General features: G+C 44.6%; 1 protein-coding gene across 1 annotated transcript in view; it reads right to left on the bottom strand.

Annotated features, from left to right (window-relative positions):
- BACH2 (BTB domain and CNC homolog 2) overlaps positions 1–17611 on the bottom strand; it is an 83553-nt gene that overhangs the window by 19913 nt on the left and 46029 nt on the right. The gene's annotated exons all lie outside the window — the stretch shown is intronic.

Here is a 17611-nt window from a genome sequence, read left to right as displayed (position 1 = left end):
AAAAGAGACGTTGAAAGCAACTCCTGTTTTTTGCTCATTCATCATGGTTGCTAGTTGAGATGTTCCAGTCATCACGTCATATCCCATCTTACAATGATACTAGAGGTGACAGTCCAAAGCAGCGTTCTCAAAAAGAAATTAACTCCTGGCCCCTAAAAAGGGTGGAGGGTGGTTAGAGCTAAACAAGCCGGCTGTCATTTAAATGGCTGAAGTTGTTGAATGGCACAGGACATGGGCAACTCCTTCCCTAATTATAAGCAGCAGCTTTGCCACGCAGCTGTCTTCTTTCCTGGTAAATCTTCAGGGGCTGAGCCTACTGTCATGTGCCGCTTGTCCATTACACATTTTCCGCAGACTGGAAACGTGCTATTTATGCACAGCTTGTGTACACGCGCATGCCTGCACGCACACACACGCTGAATGACTTAGACCATTAGAAATATGTTGCCCAAGGCCAGTTGTTCTTTCGAATGAAAATGGATTAAACTTGCCGGTGTTCAGGGCAGGCTTCCTTACCCTATACACAAAACCCACGCATCCTCTACGTTCTTGCAAGCACTGCTGACCCTATAAGGAAGGGAGGGGAGGCAGGTCCATGAATCATGTGTACAAAACAAATGAAAGCAGAGGTCATGGGGTCCTTGCTGGAAGCTACAGTGGCAGTGACTAAAAAATATCTGCTAGGGGAATAAGTGCAGAGCGAGACGAACCCGCAGGCTTTGGAGCTGACTGCCACGTGGATTGAATTCAGGACAGCACGCAGAGCCCAAACTCTTGTGAGGACCTATATCTGCTGTTCAAGATTCAACGCAGACATCAACTCTTCTGGGAGCCCTCTGCAAACTGCTCAGAGAGCGAATGACACCATCCTCTCAGCCTCCATATGCCTTCCCCAAGGGCAGTGCTCATTTCGTATCACTGCATTCTAAGGGAATGCCTAGTAAGGGAAATTTCTTAGACACATAGCTGAATGGAATTTTAATTGTTAATATTTTTGAAGTACTTTAAATACAATTCAAAAAAAATATTCTCCATCAGATACTGAGTCCTGAGATGTTTGGTTTAAAAAAGAAAAACCACAACAAAAACCCATGACTGCAAGACCCACATTGTAGTTCTACAAGGGCAATCATTGCCATCCCTTTTATTGTACTTAATTGTGTCAGTTTCTACCAGTAGACAGCAAAGCTTCTTCAGATGAGGGATTGTTTCACTTCTCTTTGTAACCCTGCACCTAAGGAGGGTCTCTAAACATCTGATAAAAGCTTGTATATTACTGAATATGTCTGAAGTCTAACTGTGTCCCTAACATACAACTATAGTGTCCAGGAGGTGACAACACACTCTGCTCGGTGAGTGCTGTCTCCAATTACTTTTGGAGCAAGGCACTGTGTAAACCAACAAACTACACCGATTAATCAATGGCAGGCAGGGGTGCTTATTTGTCACGTCCCCTAGCACCTATATTGAAAGGGAGTTCACCTGACCTACACTTTCGTTCTACTAAGCTGACACGGCAATAGATTCAGCAAATGTCTTTTTAATGTACTTTTCTCCCAGGAACCTATAAAAGGGAGTGTAAGGTAAGGAAGTGCATATTGATAAGTAACCAAAGAAGGTTGATGACAATGTCACAGGACCTATTTCTTCATTGTAGCATGGCTCCACCACAAAGAGAAAATGGCAGAATCAAGGCAGAGCTGACCCCTCCATCAGTAAGCATCTTCTGCTCCGCTCCTAGGCAATCTGCCAATTGTAGAGTGGATAATACACATCTTGAGTTTTTGTTGTTGTTTTTTTGTTTTTTTGCGGTACACGGGCCTCTCACTGTTGTGGCCTCTCCCGTTGAGGAGCACTGGCTCCGGACGCGCAGGCTCAGTGGCCATGGCTCACGGGCCCAGCCGCTCCGCGGCATGTGGGATCTTCCCGGACCGGGGCACGAACCCGCGTCCCCTGCATCGGCAGGCGGACTCTCAACCACTGCGCCACCAGGGAAGCCCCATATCTTGAGTTTCGGCAGATGCGCTCGTTATACGGGAAATTGGGGAAACTCACCTTGATGCTATTTATGTTTTTTTTATACAGTCCTCCTCATACTCTCATCCCCATTTCTTTTTTATTTTGATGCGGTCTCAGTAAGCTGTACCACTATCCCCCACTGTGGCTGCTTTTAAAGAAAATTGCTAAAGAAGCTAAGGGACACTCTTGAGGATCACTAGAGCAGTCCTGGGCATCACCACTTGCCTCATGGCAGCAAGGAGCTGCAGAAAGCTTCTCCGCTCAGGGCCAAGCTAATACTTCAATGTATGAGTGGGTCCAAGGATGCCAGTAAGCACAGTCCCCACATCCCAAATCAGTTCATTGATCCTTTGGGGGCTCAGGAGACATGATGAGCTTGAAATGATCGTCACATGGTCATGAACGAGTCATGAATAAAAACAGGGTCGTAAAATGTCATTCAATCCCAGGTCAGAGAAAACGGTGTCCTCACCATGGAATTACAAGAGCCCATAATTAGCTCTTCCCTCCTGCGAGTTTAAACCATGCTTCATCATATTTAATTCTGCTAAATTTTGCTCAGCTTCTGCGCGCAGGGCTTTGTCTAGAGAGTCAGTTACTATTCACCAAGCTCCTGCTAGCGCCCAGCACCGTGCTAGCTGGTTCTCCTAACGCACTGGAAGGCAGGCATGATCGCTGCTATTTTGTAGACAAGGAAACTGAGAAGCAAGGAGGTGAAGGAGTGCGTCCAATGTCCTAGAGCTAGTAAGTAGAGAGTTGGGATTTCAACCTAAGTGCTATGGAAAATGGTTAAGTACAAGACTCAGCCTTGTGCTCAAGAAACCTACAATTTAGCTTTGAAGAGGAGATAAGAACAATAAGTTAATTTTCAGGAACCACGTAAATCAACAATGGAAAGGCAAGATGACACGATCAGTTGTCAACTAAGAAATCCTGACCAGTTCAGGAGAAGAGGAGACTGCTGAAGTCTGTGGGATCCCTTGAAGCAGGGACTTGTAAGCAGGACACCTGGAGTGTACTGAATTGCCCCCGACTGGGTCCGACTGGGGTCAAGGTTTGCTTTGATACAATGGGTACCTTCTGAACTGCCACTACTGTCCCTTCCAGGAACCCATCTCTGGTGCATTTCAGCCCAGTTGCAATAGCTCCAAATACACAAAACAGAAAGTGGGTGCCCATCACACATGCAGGCCAGTGTTAAAATAGGCAGTGGCTTTCTAAATATTGGTTTAGCCTCCATCTTGAGTAGCTTGCACTGTCTTTCCATTTTGAGGAATCATTTAAGCTCACATACTCAGAAAGCAAATATCCAGGTACCGGCGTGAACCTGCATGTTTACGAAACTGGGTCCACAAGCCTCCATGGTTATTTACTTTCTGTTTGTAACAAGTAAGTCTCTGATAATGGGAAAAATAAGAGGGGGTAGGAGATGGAGAATCACCCACAAAACTAATGACCCATAACAATGTTATTTAAGAAGGTAATGATCGGGGCTTCCCTGGTGGTGCAGTGGTTGAGAATCTGCCTGCCGATGCAGGGGACACGGGTTCGAGCCCTGGTCTGGGAGGATCCCACGTGCCTTGGAGCAACTAGGCCCGTGAGCCACAACTACTGAGCCTGCGCGTCTGGAGTCTGCGCTCTGCAGCAAGAGAGGCCGCGATAGTGAGAGGCCCACGCACCGCCATGAAGAGTGGCCCCCGCTTGCCACAACTAGAGAAAGCCCTTGCACAGAAACGAAGACCCAACACAGCAAAAATAATAAAAAAATAAAAGGTAATGATCATCAAGTTACAGTGGAATGAAGTGATGAGAAATAGCAAGCCAGTCCCAGCTCACTGGTATTAATGGAGCTGTGTTCCACTGCTCTCAGGGAAGCAGACACACCTAGGCTAAAAATCACCGGTCAGGAATGGCCTAAAGGAATGATAAACAAATGCAAAATACAGTATTAGGGGCACCTGGGATAATAGTCTTGAATTTTGAATGGAATCTTTTGGTTGAATCATTCTGAAGAGTGTTTTTTTCATCACATTATGGTTCCATTATGTGCAATATACATTGTGCTACAGATGAGACTGGCTCATGTACTGGGCAGAATGGAGGGTGCCCTGGGGGACTGAGACCCGTGAGAGGTCAGGAAGCAATCCCGCCTCGCTCTCTGGTTGCTCCCAAGGAGGCGGTGACCTCATCCAGCAGTTGGCACACACAAGGCGAGTGGCTCTGACCTTTGGGTTTAGGGCCTGAAAGAAACAAGGTCAGACTACCAGACTCGTGCACTGTGGTGTGAGTCCACATGCCACTCATGGGTTGAAAATCTGACCCACTGAAACTATGACCCTCCACCCTTTGTTCCCTTGGGTTCTGATGTATCATCTCTCTGCTGTGGAAGAAAGGAAGATGAAATGATGAAAATGCAGCTGGCAGAGGGCACGCTTGGGTGCTGTTTGCAGAGCCGGGGAGCTCATTCCCTCAGGACGTGGTCCGCGTGCTGCTGGACAGAGCTTGTGAAAGGAAACTTCTAACAGTTTTGCCACTCTGGATTATTACAGGGGTCAGGCATCTGGGCTTCAGGCATAAATTGAAAACAGGGTTTGGGAATTGTTATAAGACTTGGAACAGCATTTTCTACTCAAGCCATGTGATGAAGGTCTTCTCTGCTGGTTCTGGCAGTGTATATTCATGGCTGCAGCACTGAGCCCATCTACCCGAGCCTGATGTGATGGGTCAGGAGATCTGGGGACTGCGCCCCAGGAGAGGGGTGGCACGCTGCTCAAGGTCCCATAATCACAGCCTTACAAAACACGGAATCTTTTACTTTTAGCAACATCACGTCCTAACGGAGCTGGATCTCTCCTACACTGCTGGAGCAGGCGAGAGGAGGTAACAAAGCTATGCCGATGGGTTTTTGAAAACACTGACTTGGGTCGTATTTGCACAGCAAGGCGCTTGTCAAATAAAGAAAACAGCATCAGTGACAACTCACTCCTCCCTTCCACCTCCACAGTGCACTGCATCCCATTCTGCAGGCTGAAGACTGACTTAGCGATGAGGCATCGCTTCCAATCTTAATTTTCTATAATTAATATCCATATTATCACTTGTTTCTCCCCAAAGCAGCATGCTCTATAAGCATACTATATTCGGGATGTATTTGTTAAATTAACCTCACTATTTCAACAAAGCTCCTGGTTATTTTGGTACTAGTTTTAGTCAATGATAGAGCCAGACCAAGCAACTTGTTTCCATTCCTAAAGTAACAATACAAAAACTAAAGCAAGTTGATTATATGTACAAGTATATAATTTCATGCAGTGGGTTTTAAAAAAATTTGTGTTAGTGAATGTGGCTTAAAAGCATGAACTTAAGTGTCTTTTCTCCCCTGTGCAGGCTTGAATTTGGGTTTGCAGCCACAATACAAAGTTCCTCTCTATTTTGTAAATCTGTCCCTGAGATTCTCTATGTGATCATTCAGTCATTACTATTTTTTGTTTACTCATTCATTCACTCATTCATTCACCAACCATGTTCTGGGCACTGATGGTGCACTGTGTGACATCTGAGGGCACCAGCTTTCTTGGATTCCAATTCCAGCTCTATGATGTACCAGCTGGGTAACTTGGGCTTCTTACTTAATCTTTCTGTGCTTCAGTTTCTCCAACTGTAAGACCAACAGTGCCTGCCTTGTAGTAAAACCTATGGAATATCTTCTAGCATTGAGTAACAGCTATTATGATTGCTGTTATTACAAAAATGAATAATATATAGTCTCCTTCTCCAAGGAACTAAGAGGGTGACCAGAGAGACAGATGTTCAACACAAAGGTCTACAATGTAATCGAAGTATGTAACAGGTATTTGCAGGGTGCTAAGGCAGGACCAAGCTGGGGGTAGTAACTCCTGAGTGTCAGTGTAGCCTTCCTAGAAGTGGTGACCTTTGCCCCAAGTATTGAAGGCTGAGTTGAAGTTCATTAGAATAAGTCAAAGAAGGGCCTGGCTCACTCCCTCATCTCCTTCAGGCTCTTCCTCAAATGCTACTTTCTCAGTGAGGCCCTTCCTGGGCCTCTAATCACAACTTCCAGCACCAGGACTGGCTACGTGATTTGCAGGATCCAGTGTAAAGTGGAAAGGTGGTCCTCTTGTTTGGAGATTCAGAACTTGAAGATGATGACAGGGTCCTTCTGAGCAGGGGACCCTAGGCAATTGCATAGGTCGTAAGCCCTTGAATCTGGCCTTGTCAACACACATTTGCTACCTATGCCCTGCAGTTGAAATGGGCTCTGCTCCCTGATCTCAGTGGGGTGATGGCATCCTAGGGTAGAGCCAGTGAACTCCAATTGAGTGAAACTCCACAGGCTAGCTGGCACAGCTACTGGGATCAGCAGTGTAGGTCAGCGGTGACTGGCAAGATTATGAGTATCTTGGACTGAAATACATAGTCAGGCCACGAAGGTACTTTTTGGTTGGTGAAAAAAGAAGAAAATCATGTAGGTTAAGTGGACAAAGCCCTGCTTGAGTCTCTGTGATAGAGTCATCATCCCACACTTGAGTCAGTTCACAGATCCAGGAACTCTTGAGGAAAGATCCTACAATAATCCAGGTTGCCGCTATGATTTCTTCTGTCACAAGGGTTTGCAGAAACATACATCTGGTAGTTTTCCTAAATCATGAACTAATACAAACTTTTTTAACTAAAAAACTTCAACAAAAAATTATGCAAAAACTGTTTAGATCAGAACCAAATCTATCTATATATCCTTCTCTGCCTATCTATGAACTAAAGTAGCACTAGTTTAATACAAATGTAACAGGACAGTTTTGTCTCTTAGCCTTATGCCCCACTCTTCTTTTGTTCTCTCCCCACTTCTACTGAGAAATAATTGACATACATCCCTGTATACGTTTAAGGTGTACAGCATGATGGTTTGATTTACATATGATTACCACAACAGGTTCAGCTAACATCCATCTTCTCATATAGATACAGTAAAAAGAAAAAAATTCCCCTTGGGATAAGAACCCCTAGGATTTACTTTCTCGGCAACTCTCCTATATGTCATACCCACTCTCCTAATGTTCCCCTTTCTAATGCTGAAGCTGGGAGTTTTTATTTTTTTATTTATTAAATTAAAAAAAATATTTATTTAGGCTATGCCAGGCCTTAGTTGCAGCATGTGGGATCTTCATCGTGGCACGCAGGATCTTTTAGTTGTAGCATGCAGACTTCTTAGTTGTGGCATGCATGCAGGATCTAGTTCCCTGACCAGGGATGGAACCCAGGTCCCCTGAACTGGGAGCTCAGAGTCTTACCCACTGGACCACCAGGGAAGCCCCTGAGGCTGGGAGTGGTTTTTTTTTTTTTTTTGCGGTACGCGGGCCTCTCACTGTTGTGGCCTCTCCCGTTGTGGAGCACAGGCTCCGGACGCACAGGCTCAGTGGCCATGGCTCACGGGCCCAGCCGCTCCGCGGCATGTGGGATCTTCCCGGACCAGGACACGAACCCATGTCCCCTGCATTGGCAGGCGGACTCTCAACCACTGCGCCGCCAGGGAAGCCCAGAGGCTGGGAGTTTTTAAACTTTGTTTCCCAGGCTCCTTTGTCAGGTGATTTACTCTGCCAATAGGGGGCACTGGTGGGAGATCAGAGGTAGGAGGAAGGAAGCTGTGGTTCCCATTTCTTGTTCTCCTTCTCTGTCCTTCCCTGGTGGGGTGTCTGGAAGTGGTGGTCTTCTCCCCAGGTGCAGCCCCTCCTGCATGCTCAGAGGTCCCTTTTATTGCTCCAGCCTGGGGAGTGAGAGCTGCTTCTGTCCATCATTAATCACTGGGTTAAGTCTCCTTCCACTTCCTGTTCTTTCAGTTTCCCAGCACCTGTGTAACCAATTCGCTGTCTTACACCCCCTCTATTTGAAACACCTGTCACGGTTTCTGTTTCCCTGACTCAGTCCTCATCCATTTTACAGACAACGAAGCCAAATGAGGTGAAGCCCAGAAAGCTCAGAAAGGTGAAGGGATCTTCCCAAAGTCACGTGTCTGGTCAGCCAGGGCTTCAACTCAAGCCTTCTGACTGCAGAGTTCAACTCTCCTGCTCCTTTCATACCAGTTGCTGTCTCTCTGAAGTACACCAGAAAAGGAATGATATTTCATATTTCAAGTTTTATTGCACTCTCTAAAACATTCACTTTTATACAGCTCTATCCAAAGAAGTCTGGCCAACTGAAGGTGGTACTTCCTGGGTAGGAAGAAGGGTGAATCTCACATTTGGTTCTATTGTTATTTACATGATTCAGATTCAGCGTCTAGATTTGTCCCAAAGAATGAAGCTAAAAGTGCTAAGTCCCTTTCCTGCCTGGTAAAACCTCGTAAATCTAGGGAGCTCTTCTATCGCATAGGAATTTGATAAATCAGCAGCTTCATTTCTTGGAATCTGGGAGGCATCAAAGCAGAAACGCCTTTCTGGCGGGGAGCCATGTGGGACCAAAGCTTTGTTCCAAATGAGAAAGGCAGCCTGATAAAGCTGATGCTTAGGGGGCAAGTCACGTGGCCCCTGCCTGTGTCAGCTGGCTCAGAAATGATCGTGAGGCTACGTAACAGCCGGAACTGCCCCTGAGGTATTTGGTTGTCTCAGGTTGATGAGAAAAGGGAAGGGGAAGCAAGCATTCATTATCATCTTTCCTGGGAACTGGCAGCACCTTGGCCCCGTGGAACCTTCATTTCACCCGGGTGATTTTACCCCTCATCTCACTCCTTCATGTGTGGCCTTAATTATTTTCTCATTCCGCTACAGATGGTTATATTTCCAGGTAAGCGATGGGCAAAAGTCCTATGTGATTCAAATATAAGGTACTGTATTCATATTTACTCTATAAGCATACAATGAAAACAGAAAGTCTCTCTTCTGAAAGATTATGTAATGAAGCTCATGGAGTAATTTTTAAAAATTCAATTTCAGTATAACTGTAGATCTTAAAATAGGTATAAGATAGTAGTAACTTTTTACGTTTTTCAGTGTAAAATGAAAGTGAAAAGCAACCCACTCACTGGTAATGTAGTAAAACCTGCACATCTAGGTTTACAGTTTCATTCGAAAAACCACCTCCAACAGAAAATTATTCTTAAAACGATTTTAAAAATTACCTATTTTCCATCTGAATGACCCTCTCCCCTCTTTCAGGAAACCAATGATCTTCGTAGACAAGAATTTTCTTGAGTCAAGGTTTGGTTTTACCTCCTAGACCCCTCTAGTCCTTTCAAACCAACCAGCAACCGTTTGATATTCAACCAGAAAACACAAAGCATTTTTTAAAGCTTCTAGTCTTGAGAAGTTCAGTTCCTCATCAGAACCTTCTACTGCTTCTTCCTATTAAGCCAAAATTCCCATCCCTGAAACCTAACCAGTTATGAGCCCCTCTCCCCTCCTCATTGCCCCCCTCTGAAACATCTTGAGTTTGACTACGTCCCCAGCAGATACCTGGACTGAGTAAATGCTCTAGTCACTGAAACAGAGGACAGAACTGTCACCTCCCTCCTTCTAGAGCCTATTTTCTATGAATGCAATGATTTATTTCATTGCCACTTGTTACTTATGGTGCTACCAATTACCATCTCTGAGCTTTTTGTTTCTAGCACGTGCTACTGACAAGCCACGTGTCCATTTTAATCTTGCAAAATTGATTTCTTGACCCAAGAGTGTATACTTGTCTAGATAATCAGAAACTGTTTTTTTCTTATATAAACTGTTCTCCTTTTCATTTTTTTGGCTGTGCCACGCGGCATGCGGGATCTTAGTTCCCCTACCAGGGATCAAACCCGCACCCCCTGCAGTGGAAGTGTGGAGTCTTAACCACTGGACTGCCAGTGAAGTCCCCCTAGGCAAACTTTTTAAGATCCACTTTCTTCCTTTTTTTGAAAACTATAATGCCATTTCTTCATCTCCAGACTTCTGATGCTTTTCTGGGCTCCACAGTTTCTCAAAGATTTTGACCTTAACAAGTTGTACCATCATTATGCCTATTTTTTTTTCCTGTACTTTGGGATCTTCAATTCCTTCAGACTGGGGGCTTAGGCGTTTTCTTCTACCTGGGGTTTCCATTTCTTTCTCCAAGTTTTTCTCAGTTTTCCATCTAATAAACATTCCCCATGGCATACAATACAGAGGTAACTCAGGGCTCTTTGTCATCCTCAATACTAAATGCTCAGCCCCAAGGAGCAGCTGTTCAGTTTCCTCATCTTCTTGCTCCACAGAGAACAATATATTTGTTTTCCTTATCTGTCCCTCTTTGAAAGGTCTCCACTCATTTTGGGCTTGGGTTTTCTTGATACTGTTTTTGTGGGTCCATATACCTTTTCATAGTCATTCATGTTTTTCTACCATTAAAAAAAAAAAGAAAATTTAGCTAAACAGAGAACTGCTGGCACAATTACCTTCCTTTGTTGAAACAAAAAAGGTCCTCATCTGAACTTTGTTTTGGGCATTCATAGACCTCCTGAGTCATCTTTCCCTGCATATACGTAATTTCTACATTTCTCTTATTTAAAAAAATCTCTCAAATGGTCATAAACCCCAAACTAGAAAACTCCTAAAAGAAAACATAGGGGAAAAGCTTCATAACACTGGATTTGGCAATGATTTCCTGGATATGACACCAAAAGCACAGGCAACAAAAGCAAATATAGACAAATGGGACTACATCAAGTTTAAAAACTTTTGTGCATCAAAGGACACAACAGAGTGAAAATGCAACTTATGGAATGGGAGAAAATATTTATGAATCCTATATTTAATAAGGGGTTAATATCCATAATATATAAAGAACTCCTATAACTCAACAACAACAAAATAATCAAATAATCTGATTTTTAAAAAAGGCAAAAGACTTGAATAGGTATTTTTCCAAAGGCGATATATAAATTGCCAACAAGCTTATGAAAGATGCTCAACATCACTAATCATCAGAGAAATACAAATCAAAACCACAATAAGATGTCACCTCATACCCACTAGGATGGCTACTATCAAAAAAGGAGAAAATAAGTATTGGCAAAGATGTGGAGAAATCTGGAAGCCTTGTGCGGAGTTGGTGGGACTGTAAAATGGTGCAATCACTATGGAAGAAGAGTACGAACATTCCTCAAAAGATTAAAAATAGAACTACCATTTGATCCAGCAATCCCACTTCTGGGTATATATCCAAAAGAATCAAAAGCAGGAGGTATTGTACACACCCATGTTCACAGCAGCACTGTTTACAGTAGCCAAGAAATGGAAGCAACCCACATGTCCATTGGTGGATGAATGGATAAACAAAATGTGGTATATATATATACAATGGAATACTATGCAGCCTTAAAAAGGAAGGAAATCCTGTCACATGCTACAATATGGATAAACCTTGAGGTCGGTATACTAAGTGAAGTAAGTCGGTCACAAAAAGACAAATACTGCATGATTCCACTTATATGAGGTACCTAAAGTAGTCAAATTCATAGATACAGAAAGTAGAATGGTGGTGACCAGGGGCTGGGGTCAGAGGGGAAGGGAGGTGGTCCTTTAATGGGTTATAGAATTTCAGATTTGCAGGGTTATGAGTTCTGGAGATCTGTTTCATAACAATGTGACTATTTTTAAAGTAAGATGAATGCTTGACGGACATTAGTATAGGACACTTAAAAATGGTTAAGATGGTAAATTCATGTTGTGCTTTTTAAAATCACAATAAAAAGGTCTTGAAATATTTTGGACTGTGCAAAATCTCCTCTTTGATGATTATGTTCTCTAAAATGATATGGTCTCTTTTAAGGTTTCTCTCATGTACACTCTTGTCAGTTCCTTTTAGTTAGTCAGTATCAGGACCAGAAGAGCAATTCTACTCTCAAACTCTCCACCCTCTTAAAGGTGAAACTGCCGATAAGGCACATCAATGATCACTCAGGTATTCTTTCTATTAGTTGAAGAGAATTCTGATAGCTATTTATATAGTTGAAGTTCTGTATCATGCCTCTCCTTTGCCCTAATCTTGTAAATGGGAATTGGAACATGGAGCTGGTAATTGCTCTGACTCTATAACCCATAAAAAACTCCTACTACACTATCAGTTTTGTTTCTCTCTTTTCTAATCTCTTCCTAGTGCTCTTTTGAAGGCTCCTGCCTTCATGTTTCTTAACTTGCTTACAGAGCTTCTGCATATATGGTGCTGCTCTGCTTTTCTTCCCAGTTGGTGACATTTTTAATTTGAATATGGAATTCCTTCTCAGCCACGTCTCGATGTGATGCCCTTTTGCTCGCCAGGTTACGTGGGTTACCTAAGAAATTCTATGTATCACCCTGGCAACAATCTCCAATTCAATTTAATTACCCCTGCTTCACTCACTGATAGATAGACATTGGAAACTGTAAATATTGCTTCTGTCTTCCCCTTCTCCGTGGCTTATCCAATGATTCACCAAATACTCCTCACTTTCACATAAATGTCAAACCTGCTTGCTTCTGTGATAATTGGTGTCATGAGTTTAGCAGGATATTCGTTTCCCTCCCCCTCCCCGCTTTCAGTTTAAAGCACGAGACTTATGTGCTGTGGGTTCTCAATAACTATTGGTTGAACTGAATTGAGCTAACCCTAGTTAACGCCTGCCGGGGCAAGCAGAGGATTTGAGTCCTTCTTTCACATGACAATCCATCACATATTCGAAGACATCTGTCGTGCCTGGTTAGGGAATCTTTTTTCCCTTCAAGAACTAAAGTCATATTTTCCATCTGAAATGAAAACTGAAGAACTGACAGATCACACATCTCTTATGGAAAATGTTATTTTCTTCTTGACCTCTGGAAGCAAGTGGGTTTATTTTTTATTTTATTTATTATTTATTTATTTAAAATTTATTTTTGGCTGCATTGGGTCTTTGTTGCTGCATGAGGGCTTTCTCTAGTTGCAGAGACCGGGGGCTAATCTTCTTGAGGTGCGGTGGCTTCTCACTGTGGTGGCTTCTCTTGTTGCGGAGCACGGGCTGTAGGTGTGCGGGCTTCACTAGTTGTGGCTTGCAGGCTCAGTAGTTGTGGCGCACGGGCTTAGTTGCTCTGCAGCATGTGGGATCTTCCCAGAACAGGGCTTGAACCTTTGTCCCTTGCGTTGGCAGGCAGATTCTCAACCACTGTGCCACCAGGGAAGTCCAGCAAGTGGGTTTACATTCCACTAATACCCCAATCGCCATGACAACTCTGTGCCACCAAGGGAGGATCACTGGTCTTTAGTGGGGAAAGTAATCTGACCCTGACAACTTGGGCAACTCTGCTGTCATTTCCCCTTTCATTTGCAAAACAGGAATAAATAAATAGGGACATGCTGAAGAAATTCAGATAATACATTTGAAAGGCTTTTGAGACACAAACACTAAAAATTCTAAAAAGATGTGTACCGTCTTTTCAAGCAGAGCTTTTCCATTTGCGATGGAAGTGGGTGTTACTGTGGCTCACAGAAGGAACAAAGCTACAGATTTTGCCTTATGGGTATGGTATCCAAGAGCAATAGAAGTATTTCTACCGTCTTTAGTTTCCTTCATCTCAGTCCTTTACTAACCACCCTAAAACAGAAGTCAAGGCGTGCTGACTGGGTTATCCAAGGCTGTACGGTAAGCCGGGGTAAATGCATATATGGAAACCAGACGTTTTGCCAAAGGGACTGTATACTTCTGATTTCCACTCCCCTCTCCTGTTTCCACAGTGGGCTCTGCCAAGGGGGAAGAGTCAATGCTGATGCAATGCAGGCACCATCTGTGCTCTGTGAGGACTTAAACAGCGGCCATCAACACAAAGCTTCCCTATGTGAGCTGGACAACGGCTGCCCTGGAGCCGAAGGACTCGCAGACGGAACACACAGCGCTGTAGAAATCAGGGCTGCAGGAATCGTTAGGACACAATACCCACACTCCTGGATGGGAGCATGAAGTCAAGTTTGTCACTCAGCCACTTCCTCTCCTTTCCCCCTATTTCTCATCTTTTCTATGTGTGATTCCCGACATCAAGGGAGGGAATGAAGAGCACGCCGATTCCATCCATCAGCGTGGCCAGGGCTGCTGTTTTTTTTTTTGCTGTACACGGGCCTCTCGCTGTTGTGGCCTCTCCCATTGCGGAGCACGGGCTCCGGATGTGCAGGCTCAGCGGCCATGGCTCACGGGCCCAGCCACTCCGCGGCACGTGGGATCTTCCTGGACCGGGGCACGAACCCGTGTCCCCTGCATCGGCAGGCGGACTCTCAACCACTGCGCCACCAGGGAAGCCCAGGGCTGCCGTTTTTGCCTGGATCTGCTGGGCTCTGGCCCTGTAGCCTTCCACAGCCTTCCCTGGGACACTAGGGAACCAGACTTGCAAATGATATCAAGGGGACAGGGAGCAAGCTTTGCTGAGAAGGGCAGTGTGCCGGGACTTGAGACTTCTGGGGCATGAAGGCAGGGGCCTGTTTTGGACAGTGGTGTCATCTCTGGTAGCACTGCTAATGCAGGTGAGACAGAATTTCCACCAATGACTGGGTGGCTGTATCCAGTTTCTGTGGGGCTGAAACATACTTTTTATGCTAATTTAGGGGATGGTGAGAAAAGGAAATAAGTCACAGGTGCATCCAAAATGCACCTTGGAGGCTGTTCTGGGCCACCTATTTTGAATGTGGCTTGGAACTGTTATGAAAGATCTCTTTACTTACAGCTCCGAACTAGGGAAACACCTTTTCTGCTATAAATAAAGATAACCAAGCATCCTGAAAACAAACTTTTGATTTTTGACAAACACCAACTCTCAAGAACAAAACAAGGTGTTTTGTTTTGGGTGAATCAAAGTATTTCTGAATATACCTTTAAGGATGCGAGTTGGGGCTTCCCTGGTGGCACAGTGGTTGAGAGCCCGCCTGCTGATGCAGGGGGCATGGGTTCGTGCCCCAGTCCAGGAAGATCCCACATGCCGTGGAGCAGCTGGGCCTGTGAGTCATGGCCGCTGAGCCTGCGCGTCTGGAGCCTGTGTTCCGCAACGGGAGAGGCCACAACAGTGAGAGGCCCGCGTACCGCAAAAAAAAAAAAAAAAAAAAAGGATGCGAGTTAAGGCACCAACAATACTTCTAACAGACCATAATGCAAAACAAGCCCTCCAGTTTCCTCACACTATTATAGTAGGAAATACTTGGCTCCTGGCAGGGAGGACCCTCCACAGCAGATTATCAGCAGCCTTCCAGAGCAGTGGAGCTTTGAAAACCTCACCCAAGCTAGCAGGTGTCTGGACAGCACTGTCATTTCTTTTTTTTAAAATTTATTTATTTTTGGCTGCGTTGGGTCTTCATTGCTACGTGCGGGCTTTTTCTAGTTGCAACGAGCGGGAGCTATACTCTTCGTTGCAGTGCACGGGCTTCTCATGCTCGTGGCTTCTCTTTTTGTGGAGCATGGGCTCTAGGTGTACGGACTGCAGTAGCTGTGGAACGTGGGCTCAGCAGTTGTGGCTCGCGGGCTCTAGAGCGCAGGCTCAGTAGTTGTGGCCACGGGCTTAGTTGCTCTACGGCATGTGGGGTCTTCTGGATCAGAGCTCGAACCCGTGTCCCCTGCGTTGGCAGGAGGATTCTTAACCACTAGCAGTGTCATTTCTTTAACAAGCATAGTATCCCAGGGCTTAAGAATCTCTAGGTAGAGTCATCATTGTGGTAAAAATACTGAGACTCAAAGCAAAAGGGAAAACTAATACCACTTCTCCACTCATGACCTCTCTCCTCTCTGTTGATACCATCTTTCCTCTCTCCTGCACCTTGATGACCTTTCTGGATCCTCAATCCCAGGGAGGCTGGAGAGTCTTTGGGTAAATGCTCCCGACATGGACTGTGTTTCCAGCAGCAACGCCCTGCTTTAGAAAGCAAACTATTTTTTTTTTTTTTTGGCCGCGTGGCATGTGGTATCTTAGTTCCCCAACCAGGGATCGAATCTGCACCCCCTGCACTGGAAGCACGGAGTTTTAACCACTGGACCACCAGTGAAGTCCCTACAGAGCAAACTTAATTCTCTTCCATCTGATCTTCCAGATTGCTCCCCAACTGACCCCCCTTTCTGTCTCATCTCCAGTTATCCTCTTGAGCCAGACCGCCAGTCTTTCTCTGGCCTTCTAGCATTCGCTCAAGCTGTGCTCACTGCCTGGATGCATTCTTCACTTTGCTTTACTGATTCCAACCGTACCTGTGACATCTGTGGAGGACAGGGGAGGGGGTGTCCATCAGTATGGAATGCAAGGCCAGGGGAAACCCTTGCAAAGGAGGTGGCAATTAAACTGGACACCTCCCACCCACCCACCTGGACAACAGCTACTGCCTATAGACCCCCAGACCCTGGCATTCAATCACATGAGTGCTGTTTTGCATTGTTATCTGAATGTGGTGCCTTTTAAAACAATTTTATTTTATTTACAATGTTGTGTTAATTTCTGCTGTACAGAAAAGCGATTCAGTTATACATTTCATATTCTTTTCCATTATGGTTTATCATAAGATATTGAATATTGTTCCCTGTGCTATAGAGTAGGACCTTGTTGTTTATCCACTCTATATATAATAGTTTGCATCTGCTAATCCCAAACTCCCACTCCTTCCTCACCCCCACTTCCTCCCTCTTGGCACCCACAGGTCTGTTCTTTATGTCTGTGAGTCTGTTTCTGTTTTGTAGATAAGGTCATTTGTGTCATATTTCAGATTCCATATATAAGTGATATCATATGGCATTTGTCTTTCTCTTTCTGACTTTCTCTGCTTAGTATGATAATCTCTAGGTCCATCTATGTTGCTGCTAATGTGTTGTGCCTGTCTTGATGAGAAATTCCTGGAGGTCTACTTTTCATGTGCCACCTGCGTGTATTCTAATAAAGTCTCACAAGTCTTCCTGCGTTGTCAGGAAGAGTTCGTTACTTCTTCTCAGAAGGCATTAGCATTACACATTTCAAAAGCATTAACAAAAGGTCACATTTTCATGTCAATTAGATGATACAGTATTCACAAAAGGCTAAATGATAGGAAATCATTAGACCCCAGAGCAGTGCTTGGGGCCATGAGGATTTCTGTGTACATCCTAGGTGTCTCGCATAAACAAGATGTGAGTCAATAATCAATCCAAAAATATTTACTCAAGCATTTGCTGTGTTGGGTGCTGAGGTGAATTTGAAAGAAGCAAAAACTAGTCTTACCCTGGAGGAACTCAGGATGTATTCCAGAGAATACAACTATCCCATAGTTGCAGAGAATAATTAAATGTCAAACGATACATTGTTGAGACTTCTGGTACAACAGAAAGTGCGAGAAGAGGCATGGGTATGGGCTGTCTGATAGCACTAAGCTTGAATGCGAGCTGGCGGAGGACAGGAGAGCACGCAACCCATACCCTCAGATACTGTGACCCTGGCCTTGGCCAATGGCAAAAACAGCCTCATGGCTGTCTAGGAAAGAATCTAGGATTTAACACCCTTGTCTGTTTGAGAGAAACCAGTGTCCTCCGATCCATTTGAATGAAACTTCAACTGGATCTTGTAAAAGGGACGCCAAGGTAGAAACAGAAACGATCTGTTGGGAGAGGCTAACGGTGCTTAGAAAGCCA

This window comes from Phocoena phocoena, chromosome 12 (genome assembly GCF_963924675.1).
Source record: "Phocoena phocoena chromosome 12, mPhoPho1.1, whole genome shotgun sequence".
NCBI classification, from domain to species: Eukaryota; Metazoa; Chordata; class Mammalia; order Artiodactyla; family Phocoenidae; genus Phocoena; species Phocoena phocoena.
This window is presented reverse-complemented; position numbering and strand designations above follow the sequence as displayed.